Source organism: Fundulus heteroclitus, unplaced genomic scaffold (genome assembly GCF_011125445.2).
Source record: "Fundulus heteroclitus isolate FHET01 unplaced genomic scaffold, MU-UCD_Fhet_4.1 scaffold_162, whole genome shotgun sequence".
NCBI classification, from domain to species: Eukaryota; Metazoa; Chordata; class Actinopteri; order Cyprinodontiformes; family Fundulidae; genus Fundulus; species Fundulus heteroclitus.
This window is the reverse complement of record NW_023396574.1, coordinates 124,051-134,204: the sequence shown is the minus strand read 5'-3', so window position 1 is coordinate 134,204 and position 10,154 is coordinate 124,051. Positions and strand designations below refer to the sequence as shown.

Below are 10,154 nucleotides of genomic sequence, written 5' to 3'. Positions count from 1 at the left end.
GGGGGGGGAATGGTGGAAGTTTTGCGCAGATGACAAGTTTTGCGCGGTTAACTGCTGGCGGAGCGGGAAGGGGGACAAGTTTTGTGCGGATGAATGCTGGCGGAGCGGGAGGGGTGGACAAGTTTTGCGCGGATGACAAGTTTTGCGCGGTTGACTGCTGGCGGAGCGGGGGGGGACGGACAAGTTTTGCGCGGATGAATGCTGGCGGGGGAAGGGGGTGGAAGTTTTGCGCGGATGACAAGTCTTGCGCGGATGAATGCTGGCGGGGGGGGGGGAGTTTTGCGCGGATGACAAGTTTTGCGCGGTTGACTGCTGGCGGGGGGGGGGTTTGCGCGGATCACTGCTGGCGGGGGGTGGTGGAAGTTTTGCGCGGTTGACTGCTGGCGGAGGGGGGGAGTTTTGCGCGGATGACTGCTGGCGGAGCGAGTGGGGGGGACAAGTTTTGCGCGGATGAATGCTGGCGGGGGGGGACTGGTGGAAGTTTTGCGCAGATGACAAGTTTTGCGCGGTTAACTGCTGGCGGAGCGGGAAGGGGGACAAGTTTTGCGCGGATGAATGCTGGCGGAGCGGGAGGGGGGGACAAGTTTTGCGCGGATGACAAGTTTTGCGCGGTTGACTGCTGGCGGAGCGGGAGGGGGGGACAAGTTTTGCGCGGATTAATGCTGGCGGGGGGGGGTGGAAGTTTTGAGCGGATGACAAGTTTTGCGCGGATGAATGCTGGGGGCGGGGCGTATACATCGACGCCGTCGGTGAAGTCGCTTCTGCTTTAAAGTATCCATGTAAAGTATCCAAGTATCCAAAGTATCCAGCCTGCTAACGTTAATTACACATATCAGCAGAGTTGCTAGCCGTTTAATTTGTAAAACAATGTCCATTTACAAAAGTTTTTGACTATGTTGGCGAACAGTACAGCTTGTTGTCATAGATAATAATCATTAATATTTTTTAAAACTGTACATGCACAGAAAAAGGCAAATGTTTTGGTCAAGATTTGTCAGCAGGCCAGCTTAATGAATCTTCAAATGTTAAAGGCATGTTTAAGCCCTGTAAAGAACCACTATGATGATTAATGCATTATGCATGATGTGTTTTTCAGCATCCAACACACTTTAAAGACCGTCCAGCCATTCAGCAGTACCTCAAGGATGGTATATTCAAATGCCCCTGCTGCAAATTCTCTACAGAGAATAACTACAAATGATCTAATCATATTGATAATCACCTTAAACATGCTGTGCATCATGCAGGTAAGGTTGCAGACATGGATGTAGTTTGTTTTACACCACAACTATGTACAACTACTACAATTCTATGAGTTATTGATAAGTGGTTTTGTTTCTCTTTTACAGAGTATGACATTTGCAAATGCAACCTGCAGTGCAGGTCAACTGCACACTTCCACTGTCTGTATTGTACTCAGACAATAATCAGGAAAGACCAGGTAACTACACACCTAAATGACTGCCCCTCCAACACGCCCCTTTCTTCTTCTGCCTCCCCCCATCATTTGGCCTCCAGCATTGCAGCGACCAGTGCTCCTCCATCTCCTGCCGCCTCCCTTGTGCCCTCCAGTGCACCACCACACAAGAGGAGGAAAAAAGAATCCGTCATGTGTCCACATTGTGCTATGACTATAAACAGGAGAAACGTGAGACTGCACATTCAGAGGAAACATAAGCCCAAAGGAGTAGACATTAAAGCAAGTAAGCATTTGAAATTCCAGGCAATAGATTATAAAAATGGAATATTTGCTGTGGTGAAGTCATTTTTAGGACCCAACACTCCCATCCATGTGGTCAAAAGGACTTGGGGGAAGGTACAGTCAACCAAATGTGAGCTGGATATCTGCAAAATCAATGCAGAATTTGCTGAACGCTCAAATTGTAGACCTTTTGAGTGTCACCACATCCAGTCACTTGTTTACTGTCCACTAGGGTTTAATCCCGGGAGACGGGATTCCCTGGAAATCTGATCAAAACTCTTTCCCGATTCCCGGGAAATGTTATGACAGGAAACGGGAAATGAAAGTTAAAAAAAATAATCCAGTGCGCGTCCAATTGTTGTCTTACGTTGCATTCAGTAGCCTACCGCGGTACCGCCTAAGGAGGATGTCTACTGCCAGCTTTGTATGGGAGTATTTTAAAAAGGTTGAAAATGAAAACACAAAGTGCATGTTGTGTCACCGGATTGTCAGGTCACGTGTTCTGGGGGGTCGACAAGTGGATTGCGCAGACATTTAGAATCTCAGCTCAGGAAAGTTCCTGAAGAAAGCCCATCAGCAAAACGTCTGTGGTAAATTACAGGAGACCTTTTATTGCACAAGGAGAAGGTTTATTTCCAGACACGAACACCGTACAGCTCCACAACAGGCTCTTTTTCTCTTTCGGCTCTCTTCCTACTACCGTTCACTCTTCTTCTACGGTCAATAACATTCTCAAACGGTAACAGCGCTTCCTAGTGGTCATGTATGTATTACACTACATTTTCACAGTTACTACAACGTCTGAAAATGCTAGATGGCTACTTTAGCAAAGCTAGCAAGTCGCTTGGTGAAATACTAGCGGAGATGGCAGCTTTTGATGGATTTACGTTTAATAGTATAGCAAAATGCGACTATCTCAGATCAGCACTTAAGAGAGATGGACATATTCTTCCCAAGAATCCCTCTGAAATCTCCCAACAGGTTAGAGGTTTTGCCAATGAACAAAAAAACAAACTGGCCGATATGTGTTTTTTTTTTTATGCGTTTTTCCCGGGATTCCCGGGAAATGCGTCATCTTTTCCCGGGATTTGATACATCTCATTTTCGGGAAAAATATTAAACCCTACTGTCCACCATTCAGAGGTGAAAACCCCTCTCTCACTGAAGATGTACTGCAGGAGATGGTGAATGAGAAATGGTTTGGAGAGGACAAGAAGGAGAGTTGTCTGAAACGCCAAAGGGAGGCTACAGATGCAGGAACACCTCTGTCCTGTAAACTCTTAATTTTCAATCCCTCAACAAAGAGGTTCATTTCCATTTATGAGCCTACTGTATCGTATTACAGTAGGTTTGGACGACTTTTGGTCACCTTTGACTCAAAACAGAATTCCTGGCACTGTCCTTGTGCAAGGCCAAGGCAGTCTTGCCTGCACAAATGTATTGCAAAGTGGCACATGTTTCAGTTTGAGCGAGAACTTTTTCAGAGGACACGAAGTGTGGAGGAAGAACTTGTTCCAAACCATTTCCCTACAGAAGTGGAAGGTGAAGAGGAAGAGGAAGGAGGCCACTACCCACCAGAGGGAGATGTTTTAGAAAAAATGGTGCAGTACAAATACCACCACAAGAGAATGCCCTCTGCACCAGACGCTAATATGGTAATCACAGATAATTTCCCAAGATTGTATACCCCAGCAGAAACATTCTGCACTGAATGTTCTGAGGCAGCTCTACTTGGGGAACCGGAGCTAATAACAACCAAGGGCAGAATCCTCACTGTGACAGGTGTTATTGAAGGTTTGTCAATTTCTTATCGTCAGGATTGATAAAGTATCTATCTATCCATCTATAGATTGATCTTAGGGTTCATTGCATTTTTTTACACTGTAATTATTTGTATTTGGCATAAACTGCCTGGTTACGCCTGTGAAACATCCTGTATTTGCCTTCATCAGGAATTTCATTGTTCAGAAAGCAGTGCTACACATGTGGGATGATGTACCGATATCAGGAGTGGTCAGATGGTGTCTACAATTTCGATGACCATACACTCCTGTCCTTGCACCTCTGTCTCTATCTTTGGAACAGTCTTCAGGTAGGATGTATAATCTCTTTGATATCCTCTAATTAACTTGGTAGTGTAGGATGGGTGTGTATATACACACACAGTGTTTTCCATATATTGATGAGACTGTGGTGGGCCACCATAGTTTTGATATGGGACGTGAGATGTCTGCTATTCCAACGCAGATGACATTTCTGACAGTTCTTGTCTTTATTTGCATTAGTTTCATTTACTTCAGTTCTGTTCATTCTGGCCTGTATTGGTGTAGACTGGCTGAATGTGTCTTGTATGAAGCTAACTGGTTTGACTGTGTTTATCCTGATTTTACAGACCCACCAGGCTGTAAGTAGAACCATTGAGGTTTTAGAGAGAACCTCTGGCCAGATCTATCCCTCAAAAAACAGAATTCTGCACGCCTACCTGGCATTCGAAGCGCTTTGTGATCATGACTACACATATGCATGTGTGTCATGTGGACATAACCCAGTATCTGTTGTGATGGACCTTCATAAGAAGGGTGTCTTCAGTATGCCTGGTAAGCTCATGTCTGTCTAACTTAGTATCTGCCTGTCTATTCATCATTCCATTGTACCTGGGATTTGCTGCCCTTGTTTGAAACACCACCTGTTCAGCCTGTACAGATTTAGATGTATTCCATTAAATTTTTTTGTTTGTCTGTTGCAAGTGAGCAACATTGATAACCCACCAGAGGGTTTTGATGGCAATGTAAATGTCGAGGACTTTTGGGATAAAGTTTCCATGGAAATGATTTCCCGTGGGTTAGTGCCAAGTGAGTATGTAGACAATTGATTACATTTTCTAATTGATTCAATTAGTTGCATATGGGGTGTTGGTTATGTAATTAGGCAAGGTTTATCTAACAATAATGTTAGTAACCTAAATATATTTCCATTTATTTAAAGGCAACAAGGCCAATCCTTTCATTGTCAGGCCAAGTTACAAGTTCTGGGCTCCATGGATAGGGCCTCACACAAGGAGGGGAAGTGTGGTCCTAAACACGGAACACAGTAAGATACATTCACCACACAGTGCAAATGAGGAGATGGAATTGACTGTGACAGAGGACCGTCTTAAAGATGAGCTACTGAAGTTAAAGGTATGGATCACAGATTCTTTTGTGTGTCTGTTAACAAGGATACCACATTGTGGTCAAAAGTGAAGTAGTATTGGTTTACTGCATTAAACAAATTGCTAATGTTCATTGTAGATGGAAGCTGTGCGTTCCTTGTGCAGGCAGTGTGGGATTGACCCTAAGGGGTCACGTCTGGACTTGATAATAAGACTCCAGACGGAGATGAAAAACCGTGCATCATACGACAAGGTGTTTTCACATGTCTGGGGTGCTTCTGGTAAGGTTGCTAAAATGCAGTGATTTGAAAGTTTGAATATGTTGAAGACATTTGCTTGGAGGAGTTCAGTTATTGTATGTCCTGTTTTCTCTGACAGGTGGTTGGGCAGTAGTCACATGCCCATGTGCTGTGGTGTATGCCGTGAAATTTAACCTTAGAGCTGAAAGCTCAAGGGACTTCATTGACCTCTTATTATCAATGAAGCACTTCCCCAACATCACACTTTATTAATTTTTCACGAGGGTTGGCAACACATGCCAATACCAGGCTGCCAGGAACATTCAGACCACACGATGGACGACTGCTGGAGCCCACTCTGTCAAATATTTCTCTTGCCAGTTCAAGGCAAGTCAAAGCCAATTTGTCGTGGCTATCCCAGAAAAAGGAGGTTCCTGATTTAGAATTATGTGGCTGGCTGAACAGTCAATGTGGCGAACAGCTGTTCTCAGGGATGAGGAAGAATAACTATTTTTTAAATATGATGACTCTTTCCTCTCACGTGTTTTTGATAAGGAATATATTACATCACTACAACACAGCAAAGAATTCAGCCACCATAGAAAATATGAAAAAGATGCTTGGTGTGGGGATCGACATCGGATTTAATTCTTATGGTCAAACAGTGCTGGGTATGTAGTACATTGATATATTTACATTTTCATGATGCTGGACATTATTGTTTGATGTATGTGGCATTGATTTGTTGAATTTGGTAGGTCTTGTGTGTTGGTTCACCGTTTTTAAATTTTCCCTGTCAGCCGAAATTAATGAGGCCCAAGACCCCACCACAACCGCAGATGAGGCCCAAGATCCATGGCCACAGATCAAGTACCAAACACTGGAACAACAGAGGCTTCAGTACTTGGTATTTCAACAAAACCGACACAGACACTTTGCAGACGTGCGTGGTTGCATATGTTTAGATATATTCCACTATGGACTATCTACTAAATGACAGTCTGCCTTACAAACTTTGTTTATTTTATTTGTTTGTTTGTTTTTTTTGTGCCAGATCAATCAGTGTGCAGACCAGACTGTTGGGGCCTACCCCATTTAAGACATCTGCTTGCCAGATCAGGCATCACAGAGTCACAGGTGCGTTTTAAAAATGATCCCAAGTTCAGTTTAATGGAAACATGTAAATGTATGCTCATAACATCATTGTTGGCTCTACTGTATATGCTGTAGTTACAATAACATGATCATTAATGCTCTTAGTTTGTTATATATATGTATGTGTATATGTGTGTATATTTATGTATAATTCCTCTTGTTCAAGGTTGACTATGTGCTCGATGCCAAAAGATCAGAAACCGAGATTATTGGGACAATTGGCACTACCAACTTAAAACGGCAAGACTTTCAGTCACTTAGTTTGCAGCACAACTTTGAAGCAACAGTAAGTAGGATATAGCAGTTATACGTGTGTGGATTTCTACCTCACATTTGAAATTAACCTCTGCATTTCTCTTTATAGATTGCCAACAGCTGCATGGAGCTCATTTGTGACATGGCCTGGTGGAAGGTGTGCATAGTTATTTGTTAACCTTTAAGTTGATCATGAAGTCTATCAAATATGTGATTCCTCACATTACAGCTTTTTCTGTCCCTTACTTATGTGTTGGCAGAAGAAGGATGTGTATGCAGTGGATGCCTATGTCGTTGCCACTTGGCATGCACCAAGTTTTCCAGGACACTTTTCTTAATTTACAGGTAAGCTTATTTACTTTTTTCTACTCCCTTTTTCCCCCTGTAATGTCTTCCATTTTCATAAGTTGGGAAAGGGGACACTTATTGGCTTTATGATCACCTACAGGCTAATGCAGCATCAAAACATCTCCTGATTTTTCCTGTGTGGAAACCAGGACACTGGTTCCTCTGTGTAAGTCTTTACTTGCTCCAGTGTAGCTTCAAATTGTTGATTGTTGTTTTATTATTAAAACCAATTACAGTAATGACCTTGCAGGTACTACATATATGCATTGACATTTAACTTGTTCAATTCAATTTTATTTATATAGCGCCACATCACAGAAACAGTTATATGATATTGATAATAATGATAATGATGGCAGTAATGATTGCAATAAGACTATGAACAGTGGCTGTAATTGTAGCAGTGTAGGAATATGGGGACAGCAGGAAACTCCCAACCACAGATCCAGCTTCCACAGTTCTAGGAACACCTGCTTATAATTATATTGAAAGTAGCCACCTTTATAACACCTCTCCAAAAAATGTGCTATGCATTGATTGATAGTTTGTTGTTATTGACACATCACTTGACGGCTCCTGATGCCCAAAGCTTTCCGAATATATCAGCTGGACTCAGCTGATCCCTTGCGCTTTGGTGACGAGCAATATTTAGGCGTATTCAGGTTTAACCTCTCTTTAATTGGAACTGTTCCCCGTTCCCTATGCAATGCTGTTTGAAAGAAAACAACATCCTTCATGTTCCGAAGGTTTGTGCTGTTTTGTTGTTTTCCATGTTCTGAAACTCATAGACAGCAGTTATGAAATAAGTATTAGAAAATTGACATGGGGCCATTAGTTAGTACATAGACTGTTCATTCATACACCAATGGGCAAATTTGCCACTAAACTACTTCATTCACTCAATTACTACATCAAGCTTTAACTGTTGTCTATGGCTGTAGGAATATATGTGTTTGTGTGCATGTGTAGTGGGGCAGTGAAGCATTATTTAAGTTATCAAAACCAAAAGTCAATCAGAAGAGATAATCTCTACTTTAAATTGCACATTTTAGTTGCACCTATGTTACGACCCCCTGTTGGTCTAGGGGAGTGGGGTCATAAACATATAGGCAAAAACCGGTAAGTTCTTATAAAATGATAATTTATTTGGTAACAAGAGTTTTAGGCAATACACAAACAAAAAGAAGGGTGGATGAGGGTGCTGTGAAAATAACAAACCAAGTTAAATAAAAGAGATCCTCAAAAGGAGGATTGTGCCTAACTCTACATTTAAACAGAGGCGATTCTTATTAAAAAACACAGAGAGCACAGCACCCACTACACCTAATGAAACTAACATAGGAAAACTCAGTGTGGCAATCAGTGAAGACTCTGGCCCTAATTCCACCCTCTTTCTGGCCTCAAGTTAATAAAGGCACATCAACCAAACACAACAAAAGACACTGGCACAGGCTACTAAACACAAACCAAAATGGATAACCATAAACTTAAACAAGCCACTCCACTAAGCACAAATGCATAAGCTAACTAACAATTTCTTATTCACACGAGGCACACAAGTCAACTGGCTGTGACAAGCTGCCTCAATCAACGGGTTGGCTCTCCTTATGAACAGGAGGTGATTGTAGGTGGTGATGAACCATTGGTTGAGGTGGAACCGAGGGAACCAATGGATGGGACTGAGGTCAGCACCCCAGAAACCAGGAAGTGGGCGGGTCTTTTCACAGGGACAAGCAGCCTACTTAGTAGAAATGAGAAAGAAAAAGGGGGAAACACAAATGTGACGGCAACAGCCGTGACACCTAGCTTCACTGCTCGTTCTGCAAAACGTGAAGGGTTTTGGTGGTGAGGGGTTTGCGCTACAACTCTTTGCCTGCTCAACTAATGTTCTGTTTACTATCTGTAGCTCAATTGCCACACGTTTGGCTACTGGCCACTGGAAAGTCATCAGAAACACGGTACAGTAGTATTTAGGATTTGCATTATTAAGCTGTGGTGGTAATAATTGTATTATTGTGAGGGGAGTGTATGTGTATGTTACAATATTTTGTTACATTTTGCAGGACCCTCCAGGCCAGGCCAATTCAAATGACTGTGGAGTGTTCATGGTTATGGTCAGTTTTGAGTGCAAAGGCACTTTTTACATTGTTGTTTTCCCCATGACATACAGAGTAGTCCAGTCTGAGTCTCTTGACTGGCACTTAAATATTCATGTAGATGTCTCAGTAGACCTATACAAAATGTTCGTGCCATCCTTCTGATTTGCATCTCTACTTTACAGTACGCTCTTTATATGGCCTTGGAGATTTGACTTCAGTCAGGTATGACTTTGTGGGGACTCCTCTTGTGAAAGTTTGTGACCCTGACACTAATGCGCACACACACAAACTTTGATGGTCCTAAATTAATATTTTGTCTGTGAGTTAAACATTCTAAGCAAGTTGAGTATTCTCTTCTTTCTTTCTTAGCAAAATTCAACGTATGGGGGACATACATCCCGAGGAATCCCTTGAACAGGTATTCAGGTGTAGGGGGTTAAGAAGGTTTTAGTGATTGATACTGCACTTTCAGCATCTTGTTGAAACATCTTGTTGAAACAATTGTTTTCCTCAGGCCATCCAAACACACAGCATTATTTGGATCTCAGTGGGTTTAACAGTACGCTATTAGGATGGGAATATGTGTATTGGTGAAAAGTATTGTACTGTGATATCAAATTTACTTTTGTCTTTCTCTCAGAGAACCATGACAAGAATCAATGGAGCAGTATGCTGGATACGGGACAACATGTCTCTTTTCCGTGGACATGTTGAACTGCCCAGCATATTGTCCATGACAGCAGAGGATCGACAGCAGTTCTTTCAGAACATCGCCAATGATGATGACATCCATGGCTCAAGAGAATGCCTCCTTTTTGTTTTTGAATATTAAGAAGATTACACAGTTTTTTTTTATTCTTGTCCAGCTGTGTCGGCAATGTTTAACACCCCTACCCTTTCCCCTTAGCCAGAGGACGGGCACCCCCCCTGTCCACCCCTGGCCCACCTACCACCCCAAAATCTGTATATATTATATTAATGTTGTTGTTGTTGACTTTTATTTGTGAAAAATAAATACATTTTTGGATAAACTTGCTTGGACTTGTTGTACAAACCTATTTAACCCTTAAACTATGTTAAAAAAAATTATATTGATTATGTTGCGGGTCATTTTGACCCGTACTATGTAAATTAATGCAAAACAGTCACAAAAACAGGTTAAACCAATAAACAATTAACTAATATTGAATAAACCTTTAGAAAAG

At 42.2% G+C, this 10,154-nt stretch overlaps 1 long non-coding RNA gene and 1 pseudogene across 2 annotated transcripts; both read left to right on the top strand.

Annotated features, from left to right (window-relative positions):
• The first annotated feature begins 2,883 nt into the window (after positions 1-2,883).
• On the top strand, positions 2,884-6,468 carry LOC118558816 (annotated as a pseudogene).
• Positions 6,469-6,974: 506 nt separating this feature from the next.
• Positions 6,975-9,864, top strand: LOC118558815. Of its 2 annotated transcripts, none has more exons than XR_004928490.1 (6): positions 6,975-7,016; positions 8,757-8,808; positions 8,914-8,964; positions 9,132-9,171; positions 9,319-9,367; positions 9,590-9,864. It is a non-coding gene; the product is annotated as an uncharacterized LOC118558815 (long non-coding RNA). The 2 variants fall into 2 exon arrangements; XR_004928489.1 differs by lacking the exon at positions 6,975-7,016 and adding an exon at positions 7,521-7,596.
• The last annotated feature ends 290 nt before the right edge of the window (positions 9,865-10,154 follow it).